The 10949-nt window shown below is 35.2% G+C and overlaps 1 pseudogene; it reads left to right on the top strand.

Moving 5' to 3' along the window:
- Window positions 1–3694: 3694 nt before the first annotated feature.
- Window positions 3695–10949, top strand: part of LOC149571757 (uncharacterized) — a 71751-nt pseudogene continuing 64496 nt past the window's right edge.

The raw sequence follows: 10949 nt of genomic DNA, 5'->3' as shown, positions 1-10949 counted from the left end.
GACATAGTTAGGTAGCACTTAACTATTTTAAAATATTATACGTTAACTCATGAGGCTTATATTTTAAGACATTATATGTACTTAGTGTACCTAGCTTTTGAAAATAGAAGGCTAAACTCTGTGTTTCAGCATTAACTTGACTAGTTTATTTAGACCCATTGATTATTGTCATAAGATTTTAAACATAACTATATAAGGTGTGAGTTATGATGTATATAGGTTAACCTTACATTAACTATAAACTACAACAAAAAGGTTGCACCAGGGTATTACAATATTGTATTATAGAAAACTGTCTAATTCACCTGAGTGGGTGTATGATGGCAAAGAGATGTATTAGGTGAGTAAAACTCACTAGTGGTTATAGGAATATAACTACATCAAAATAATTACAAACTAGAACTAATTATTCATTACAATGAGTAGTTCAAGGGTCTTGATCCCATGGATTCATGTATGTAGGAAGCCTGGTAGATAGAGTATGCCTCCACTATGTAAATGCCTTGGACATAGTTAGGTAGCACTTAACCATATATGTATGAATGTAACTATTTTCTACTTAATAGTGTCATCCACATGGGTGGGGGGGTAGTTGAGCTTGCACCTTCTACAATATTACTTGATTTCCATTATTTGCACTCTCTGAATTAAAGGTATATAACTTTATCACTTGTAACTATAATTTTCAAATAGTACAATAGTTTCTTATAATTATATGGTTCTATTTGTAAGTTTATAAAATTTAAGTTTAAAAATTAATTGTATTTATGTTCATCTTTTTCAAGTTTGATATTTCTCTTTTTCTTGACTCACAGTCCAACAATAATTTTTCAAAACACATATTGACCAATTGGAAATTGAGCCAAAAAATTATAAGAATTATGAGAAGAGCTAAAAAAAATGATTGGTGCAAAATAATCATCTTTTTATGCTCTTTTTAGCACATTTGTTCTTGCATTTTATGATTTTTGGTGAGAACAAAATCACAAACTAATCAGTTAGGTGATCCAAAATTAAATCATAATTGGTTGAGGAATGTTTAAATACCTTATTTCACATGTTATTAAATGTTATGTGTTTATATACTACTATTAATGAATGTTAAAGGATGGACTAATGTTAGATGTTGGCTTTGGACATTATGAGATTATTTTATGGATGCTCATAATTGTTTTTGACTTCATGTGATAATGGATGAATTCTATATTTTATTAATGAATGAATGTGAGATCCATCTCTTCTTAGGTACTCTTTCTAGGCTGTTGTACCAATTTTTAAGCCCAAAATAGATAAACCATGATTTGAAATGTGATCTTGGGTGCTTAACTTAATGAAAGAGCACACCAAGTGAAAGATCTTGTGTGATGAAGGATTATACAATTTTTTACATATTTCACCATATAGTAGTGCATTGTAGGTTCACATACATTCTTAAGTTGACATTTGTGAGCACTAGGTGTGTGAAGCCTCCATGAAAAAACATGAAGAAAAAAAGATCATGATGAACACTTTCGATGACATGTTTGTCAAGAGCATACACAAGTTCCTCCAGGTGAATTCACATTATTAAATTTTAATGTTTTCCAACACCACTTCTCTTCCTCCATATCTTGTACAAATAAAAAATGATGCCTCCAACATTGCAACCATATGATAAATGGGAATAACACATGCGTGGGCCATAACCTAGCTAAATTGGTCTAGTTTTTGATTAGCTGGGTTAATTACAAATTCTTATAGAACTATCATCAAATTAGGTATAATAAAATGAACAATCTATTGTTCCTAGCTAGCAAGATCAAATACAATTTTTCAAGGTGATAAAATTGCATATGTAGATGAATCACTTGAATGCCAAGCATGAAGCACATTCTCCAATTTATAATGAATGGTTGGATATAAAGGCTCCATACACTAGCCCAAGAATGGAAGCCAATGATGTAACCATGTATGTATTGGCATGCTCTCCTTGCAAGGATCCCAAGTATCTACTATGGCTATTATCTTGATCTAGTTTCTAATTAGTTGGGTTGATTACAAATTCTTATAGAATTGTCATCAAATTAGGTACAATAAAATGAACAATCTTTTGTTCCCAACTAGCAGGATCAAATACAGTTTTCCAAGGTGATAAAATTGCATATGTAGATGCATCACTTGAATGTTGGGCATGAAGCACACTCCCCAATTTATAATGAATGGTTGGATATAAAGGCTCCATACACTAGCCCAAAAATGGAAGCCAAGGATGTAACCATACATGTATTGGCATGCTCTCCCTGTGAGGATCCCAAGTATCTACTGCCATTGTTAATTTTGGCATCACTATATGATCCAAAATTTAATGAAGTACTGAATCTAATAGCAACTTCTCCCATGTCTCTAGAAAAATGTAGCATTGGTTTATGGTCCCTTGGCTCTAAGGAATTTGTAGTAGATATTCTCACTACTTGAAGAATAACTTTAGTTAAGAGTTGAGTGTAAGGAGTTGAAGAAGAAAGTTTTTCTTCTGTGTATGTAAATGCCATAATGATGAGGCTCATTCCCTTGCAAAAGTCATAACCCAGTTAAATATAATTATATATACAAGCCATAACCTAGTTAGATGGGTCTAGTTATTGATTACCCAGATTGATTACAAATTCCTATAGATTTTTATTTAGATTAGGTACAATAAAAGGAATAATCAACATTGTTTTTGTGTAGAATCTTGAGCTAAGTGACTTAGCACAATCTAAGTGAGTTTTATTTTATTATTATTTGGATTCTGGAATATGTATGCAGCTGGATCAATTTTTCTATTGTGCTAAGATGTAATAAGCACCTTAAAAAGATCTCTTTGTATACATACATATATACATATATGTATATGTATGTATTTATGTATGTATATATGTATGTATGTATATGTATATATGTATGTATGCATATATGTATGCATGTATGTATATATCATGTGGAGATCTAAGATTTTGTTGTTGTGCCCTTGTGATCTCTGCATCTTTTTAATTTTATTTTACCTCATATGGTGATAGTTCTATAGGAATTTTTTTTCCTGCCCTTGTGATGAGGAAATTCTTAGATGTATTTGTGTGATGAATTTCTCATGAGCAATGAAGATGGACTTCCCCTAAGGGTAGCAAGAGGTAATGAGGACATTCTGAGTATTTTAAAGATTGATCCTTTCTTAAATATTTTAGATGTTGTCAGGGAATTAAGATGTTGGGTGGGGGGGAATGAGCTTCCACCTTCACGTAGTTGGCCCTAATTAGTAGAGAATATTAAACTATTTTCGAAACCAAGTGAAGCTCAACAACGACCTATGACTGTATGAATCTCTTGGTTTCAGGCAATGCAAAAGGACAATATAGTTCAATGTGTAATGTCAATTCATATGCATACTATTGTGGTGTCCACAACACATGCCCCATTCCTCACTGGGAATGGGGACCCCGTACTTTTTTTGAATCCCAGACTCATAGTTTGAGAGTCGGGAGAAGAAGAGATTTTTTTAGATCTTAGGATTTTAGAGTCAAATATTCAAAAAAAGATTAAAAAAAAGATATTTAAAAAAAAAAAAAAAAAAGAGTCACTGCATGCTCACACAGCTGCATGCGCGCTCTTCCACGTGCTTGCCACTGCACTCCGCCATGCGCCTACCACTTTGTACACACACTGTAGTGTGTGCATCACTATGCGCCACCATGAGCATGCCACAGAGTGCTCCACTATGCTGTCGCAAGCGCGCGCCACTATGCTGCTGCGAGCACGAGCTCTACCACGGGCTCATGCTGCGAACACACGCACTCTGCTATGGTTCATGCGTGTGCGTGCACGCATCCTCGTGAGTGTTCATGCTGCCATGCTCCCTAGGCACCGTGTGTGCTTGCCAAGTTGCCTTTTCACCTTCAGTTTTGTTTGAGTAGTCATAAGAGGGGTTTTAAATATATCATTTAAGTATAAGGAGCCTTATACTTAAGATATATTTTAATATATGCGACGAATCTTTTTAGATAGGTTTTAGACCTCCTCAAGATAAGGTAAAGATTTTAAAAAATTTCAGGGCTTCAAAAAACCAAACTTAGCCAAATTTCAGGGCTTCAGGAATCCAGACTTAGCCAAATTTTAGGGCATCAAGATTTCAGACTCAACTAGATTTCAGGATTCACCTCCAGTTTTGTTTGAGTAGCTAGTGCATCTTTACTATACATTGTTAACTCTACGGACTAATGTTTGCTTCTTTTGTAGGTAAAAATGGCATCCTCAACTTGTCAAGGTCATAACTTTTGACTTGGGCCTCAGAATTCAAAACCGCTTACACCGTTGGAAAGAAGAATTGAAGATCTAATTTCACTCCCTAAAACAGTGAGCCTTTGACTATCCAATTTTAGGGACCGACAAAGGTTTCAACTTGAAATTTTGAGAAAAAGACCTCCAAAAAGGTCATTTGAAAATGCCTAAGAAATTTTGTGAAAAAATATGAAAAAGTTTCAAACATTTGATCATCTTGGATAATCTAGATCACTTGGTTTCTCGCCAGGAAGGATTGTATAGGTGGAGAGAAGACAAAGGTTAAAGATACAAAGGTTGAACACATAAAGAAAATCAAGTTCCTCATCTTATTCAGTTATTGGGGACAAGATTTAATGTAGGTGCCTTGAGTTTTTCAATTGAAGAAGCAGAGGGAGTGCAAGTTTATGAAAGTAATTGGCTATAAAGAGGGTGTAAATCATCAGAAAGGGGCATGAAGCGTATACAAAAGTGATTTAAAACCTCATTTGAGAAAAACCTAGAAATCATTTTCAAAATTGAGAACTTTGAATTTTTGGCGAATTGAGCTCTATAAGTCTGCAGCTCCACAGGTCCGCAACTTCGTAGGTCTGCATTTTCATGTAGCTCCGCAATTCAAAGGTGCACCGACAGTTGACTGCTAGTTCCAAAAATAGCACTTTCCATGCATTAGGAGCGCATTTTGATGGCAAGTTAACTCTGCCACTCATCAAATGAAGGGCCAACTTCTATTTTTGGTGTCTCCATGCACTTCTACTTCGACGGATGACTTCCTCCTACTTTCTCTCTAATGCTTTCTCTATTTTTGACATGTAAAGGACTCATGCATCCAATTAATGAATAAAATATGGATGGAGTCCCTCTATGCACTAGATTAATTGATAGTTTGTATATATTTAGTTTGTTTTTATTGTTAAAAAGAATTTTATTGTATGTAAGATATCTCTCATTCTCAACACAAATTGAGGAGATGATTTCTTATAAATACCCCATTGTAAAATGTAAAAAAGTCCGCTGTTATTATGCAATAAAGTTATTATTTTGGTGCTAGCATTTGGAGTGTAGTTATTGTTGCCTGAATGTGTCATTGTTTTGTGGATTTTATTCATGAGATTGTGATTGAGCCAAAGGTTTATTGCATTGTTTCTGGTTGTGTGATCTTTAGTTCTGGTGTTTTCTATAGATATATGAATTTTGTTGACGTAATGAACTTGAAAAGAGATCACCTGATTGTGTCTACATAGCTTTTTGTCTCACATGAGCACACTTTTCATGGCCTTGCAATTTGATGAAGAGTGAAACATCATTTGATTTGTTAAAGATTCTCACCGACGATTGCATCAGTGGATTCTAGGAAGTGCTGCTCCTGTTTTCATTGGTTTCCTATCGATTTCTTTGGAGGTTTAACTCATAGCGTGTTGTGTTCTATAGCTCATATCCATTTAGGAATTTTAATTTCAAGTTATTTGATTTCATGTTATTTGCTTTCAGTTTTGTTATTTGCTTTGCTAACCCCTTGTTAGAATAGGACCTCATAGTAGCTGCATTGTTAGAGTTGCATTCATTGAAAAATAGAAAATACAAAAATATTGTTCTTTTGGTGCAATAGTTTGAGATAGCAAATGAATTTTACTTCAATTCCAAGATAAAAGGGTTTTAGAACCAGCAAAGGCCTCCTTTTGAATATTCACATTTATCTTCTACTGAGCGGATTTTGGTACATTGCAAGACAAACACTGAACCTTGGAGCAGATTCTTAAAAAGATTTTCTTTTCAATAGAGGAATTACACAATGGATTCCTACCATTGACCTCATGTAAAATGAATGCCCAATAGAAGTGGCACTAGAAGGAGGGTCTAAACCATTTTACACTCCCTGGAATGAAGGAAATTTGACAAAGCTTCAAAATTTTACACTCTTGCAATAATCTACACTACACACAAGTTCATAATTTTTTTTGAGTTTTTCAGAAATTTAGGTGAGTAGGTCTGTAGCTTCACTAATCTACAAGTCCATAGATCCACAGCTTTGTAGGTCCATGGATCCACAACTCCATAGATCCGCAGCTCCGCAGATCCGTAGGTGTGCAAAATTCTGTGGTGCACTATTTTTTGAGAAAGTGTGCTGCTCCGAAGGTGCACTTTTCTAGAATAAACACAAGTTCCTACAACTCAGTCACTTTCACAAGCATCACAGTGATAAAGGGACACTAAGAACTCCACCCATTCACATTACACATTTCATCATCGTCGTTTGCTTTACATTCCACTTCACACATTTCCATCATTATGCACCATGTCTTTCTTCAATGCCCAAAGTTCACCTTTGAACCTAACTGGACTATCACATGACTTGCCCAAAAATCTTGAAAAGTTTTGCCCATGGTTTATCTATGGAGAATCAAGAACAAAAGAAGGTCATATCAAAATCTTTAAGGAGATCTATAATCGAAACAAGATTCAACATATGGACATGGTATGCTGCCTTTTTCCTTACACTTTGGGGGAAATGGCATTCAGTTGGTACCTCAATCTTCCACTGGCATCAATAATAGATTGGAACTCCTTTGAGAGAAAGTTTGTGGAACAATTCAAGATCTATGTTGATCTAGCTCTTCTAAATCATCAGTTCATCTCAATTAAAAGGGATGCCCATGAGACTATTTCACAGTTTAATTATCGCTTCTATAAGATGTATCAAAGAATGGAGTTTCCATACACTGTACCACAGGAGACTTCCATCCAGATCTATTTTGGAACAATGGATTCATTTACTTCTATTTTTTTAAGAAGGCTCCCACCTAGAGACATTGATACCATTGAAAAAGTTTTCAAAGAGGCTGTTACATTCACAAGTTAGGTTACTGCTGCTCCAATGCCAATAATTACATATTCAATATACAGGTCTCAAAAGACTGCTTTCTTTGAGCAGAAGGCAGCAGGATCCATTGAAGTAGAAAATAACATGGCTAGAGAGCTTAAGGCCATGAAGGAGACGACGTCTCTTTTATCTAATGAAATCATCAAAATAAAGTCTAATTCTTCAAGAGACCAAGGCAATCATCCAAGACAACTTTTTGCCCAGAACAATTATTCTCAAAATCAGAGCAGAAATTTTGGCCTCTAGAACAACATCAACAATGAGAATAATAATATTACAGGAATGAGTCCAAGTAAACATGGGTATGGGCACAATGATGGTTCTGATCAACCTCCCCAAATCATGGAGAAACAACCTTTTTAGTTTAGTGCAATGATGTTTGAATCATATGATGAATCTACAGGAGGACTAAATGATGAAGATGGTCAAGAGGAGTTTGCATTCCCTTTCAATGAAGAAATCTTCCAAGTATTGATGTTGCAATAAGTGTGGATATGCTAAGAAATCTTGAGGGTGCAAGAAAGTTTGAAGTTCCAAAACTCCATGAAGTTGCAAAAAGTGATGGAAATGCAGAAGATCCCGATGTTGGTGAGATTTTTGAATCACAAAGTCATCAAGAAGAAGATACTAGTTCTTCCTACTGTGATATTGATTCCCCATTGGATAATGATAAGATATCTCCCTCAAAACAAGATTTGTCATTAGAAGAGATTGATATATTGTTCAATTTGGTCTCAAGCTTGACTGAGGAAATGTCTATTTGCAAGTATTCCGCACACATATCAAATCATGAAATAACTAAGTCATGTAGGATCCATCCATTTGGGTTCCATTTAGAAGAAAGTTGTCTGGATTTATTTTTAGCTTGGGAGATTGCAATGGAGGGAAAGTATGATTTTGAACAAGCTTCTTTGGGATATGAGGTAGAAAACATCTTGGTCGATCATGGTGATGAATCCTGTAATTCGAAAGGAAGGTTGGTGATGGATTTTTCTAGTCCAAGGGAGCCTAGAGCGGAACCTAAAGTGTCTCCATGTGCGCATGAAGTGGTGTACCATGAGATGAGACCACCAGAAGGAGAAATTACAATGTGTGAGTGTACCCCTATGGTGGGGGACATGCTGGATTAGGTGATATCTTTCCATTATCCCTCTCAGTTTGATGATTTTCAATTTGAATATGATGCTAAAGGTAAGAGAACTTGTTTGTGGATTAATCATGGCTATAAAGAGTTACCACAACTTCTAATTTTGTGTGATTTGTGCCCAGAATTTGAACCAAGATTGTCCAAACTTTATTTTTCTGAGTACAAAGACAAGTCAGCATTTTTGAGAACTATATGGGGTGGTTCATTACTATTGCATGTAATGAGAAATCTACTGACAACTACCCAACATTGTTATTATTCGAGTCTTTCTGTAAATAAGTTTTTTTTTTTTTTTTTCTTAGTCTTTTTAGTCTTTCTAGTTAGGTGTTGCATGTTTTCTTTTAGTCGTGTGTTCATTTTTTTAAAGTTATGTCAAACCTAGAGGGTAAGGTGTACTTGGAATTTTTCTCAAGATTTTACTAACCACTCTTTGGTGATGATTTCAGGGGGAGGTATTTCTTTGTCAAAAAATTTGGACGATTGTGTGTTTTATACCAACCAAGCAACAACCATTCCTTGTGGAATTAGGGGACTTTCAGTCTGGAAATCAGAAGCCTAGACCAACAAGCTCTCAACACTTTGAAAATTTTAAGATTTGATTGTTCTGGGTGCTGTTGAATTCAAGTCGAAGATAATGAGAAATGATCCAAACTCTGAGTAGTTCAAATAGGAAGGGTCTCTTCGAAAGGTTGCTAAGATCATTGTTTGGCATGAGAGTTTCCTAAAAAGTTCTAAAAGAGGAACGCAAGAGATGTTCATAAGAGATTGAATCTAAGAAATGACACTGATGTTCTGACTACATAGTCTAAGCATAGTCAGGATATAGAAAAAAAGAAAGAAAGAAAGAAAGAAACAAAAGAAAGTGTTAAGTCTAAAGGATTCTAAAGATCTAAAATGGTTAAAGATACGTTACAAAACAAAGTGTCTTGTATTCAAAAGTACTATTTCATCAAAACTAACATGTTGAATGACATGGAGCAATTATGCAAAAGGCCAAAAATTAAGAGAATGTGACATCCCACCAAGAACCCTCAAATTGATTCTCTCATCTGGTCAAGCAAGTGATTGATAAAGAGCCTTCGTGGAGATTTCGAATGAATGAGCTAGAAGAAGTGGAAGATTGTTTCGAGTTGTCAGGAAACTCTAATTAACTGTAACTTGACACATCAAAAGGAATGAATACACAATGCACACACTGAGCTGGAAGTTTTCAAGTTTTAAGATTTTGACTGAGAGGTCATCCAAAAGACGCATGGGATGTTCAAAGCTTGGTTAGTGTTTAACACACGTCAAAGGAATGTTTGCTGATGAAGAAATGCCTTGGTCATTTCTTCCTTTTTTCAAGGCTATTTGTTGTGGTGTCCACAACACACGCCCCATTCCTCACTAGGAATGGGGACCCCCTACTTTTTTCAACTCCCAAACTCATAGTTCGGAAGTTGGGAGAAGAAGAGTTCTTTTTAGACCTTAGGATTTTAGAGTCAAATATTCAAAAAAAATAAAAAATAAAAATTAAAAGAATTAAAAAAATTAAAAAATAAAATAAAAAAAAATTGCAAAAATAACAAATAAAATAATTTTTAAAAAAATAAAAAGTAAAAAAAATAAAAATAATAAATAAAAATAAAAATAATAAATAAAAATAAAAAATAAAAAAATAAAAAAATAATTAAAAAAATAAGTCATCATGTGCTCGAACCGCTGCATGCGCGCTTCGCCACGCGCTCGCCGTCATACTCTGTCGTGCGTGCATGCCATGTGCCCGTGCGTCACTGTGTGCAACTGCGAGCGTGTTGCAGAGCACTCCACTGCACTGCCACCATGAGTGCATGCTCTACCATGGGCTCTCGTCACGCGCGTGCACACTTTGTTGTGGTTCGTGCATGTGCATGTGCGCATCCTCATGCGCGTTCATGCTATCATGCTCCCCAGGCACCATGTGTGCTTGCCAAGCCGCATTTTCACCTTTAGTTTTGTTCGAGTAGTCATAAGAGGGGTTTAAAATATATTGTTGAAGTATAAGTTGATGTATATTTAATTCTTTATACTTAAGATATATTTTAATATATGCGATGAATCTTTTGAGATAGGTTTCAGACCTCCTCGAGATAAGGTAAAGATTTTAGAAAATTTTAGGGCTTCAAAAAACCAGACTTAACCAAATTTTAGGGCTTCAGGAATCCAGACTTAGCCAAATTTCAGGGCTTCAAGATTTTAGACTTAGGTAGATTTTAGGATTCACCTCTAGTTTTGTTTGAGTAGCTAGTGCATCTTTACTATGCATTGTTAACTGTACAGACTAATGTTTGCTTGTTTTGTAGGTAAAAATGGCATCCTCAACTTGTCAAGGTCATAACTTTTGACTTGGGCCTTAGAATTCAGAACCGCTTACACCATTGGAAAGAACAACTAAAGATCTAATTTCACTCCCTAAAATAGTGAGCCTTCAACTAACCAATTTTAGGGATCGACAAAGGTTTTGACTTGAAATTTTGAGCAAAAGACCTCCAAAAAGGTCATTTAAAAATTCCTCAAAAAATTTGCAAAAAAATATGAAAAAGTTTCAAACATTTGATCGTCTTGGATAATCTGGATCACTTGGTTTCTCATCGAGAAGGATTGTACAGGTGG

This window comes from Cupressus sempervirens, chromosome 2 (genome assembly GCF_028749045.1).
Source record: "Cupressus sempervirens isolate cs-2001-9-10 chromosome 2, ASM2874904v1, whole genome shotgun sequence".
Lineage (NCBI taxonomy): Eukaryota > Viridiplantae > Streptophyta > Pinopsida > Cupressales > Cupressaceae > Cupressus > Cupressus sempervirens.
This window is presented reverse-complemented; position numbering and strand designations above follow the sequence as displayed.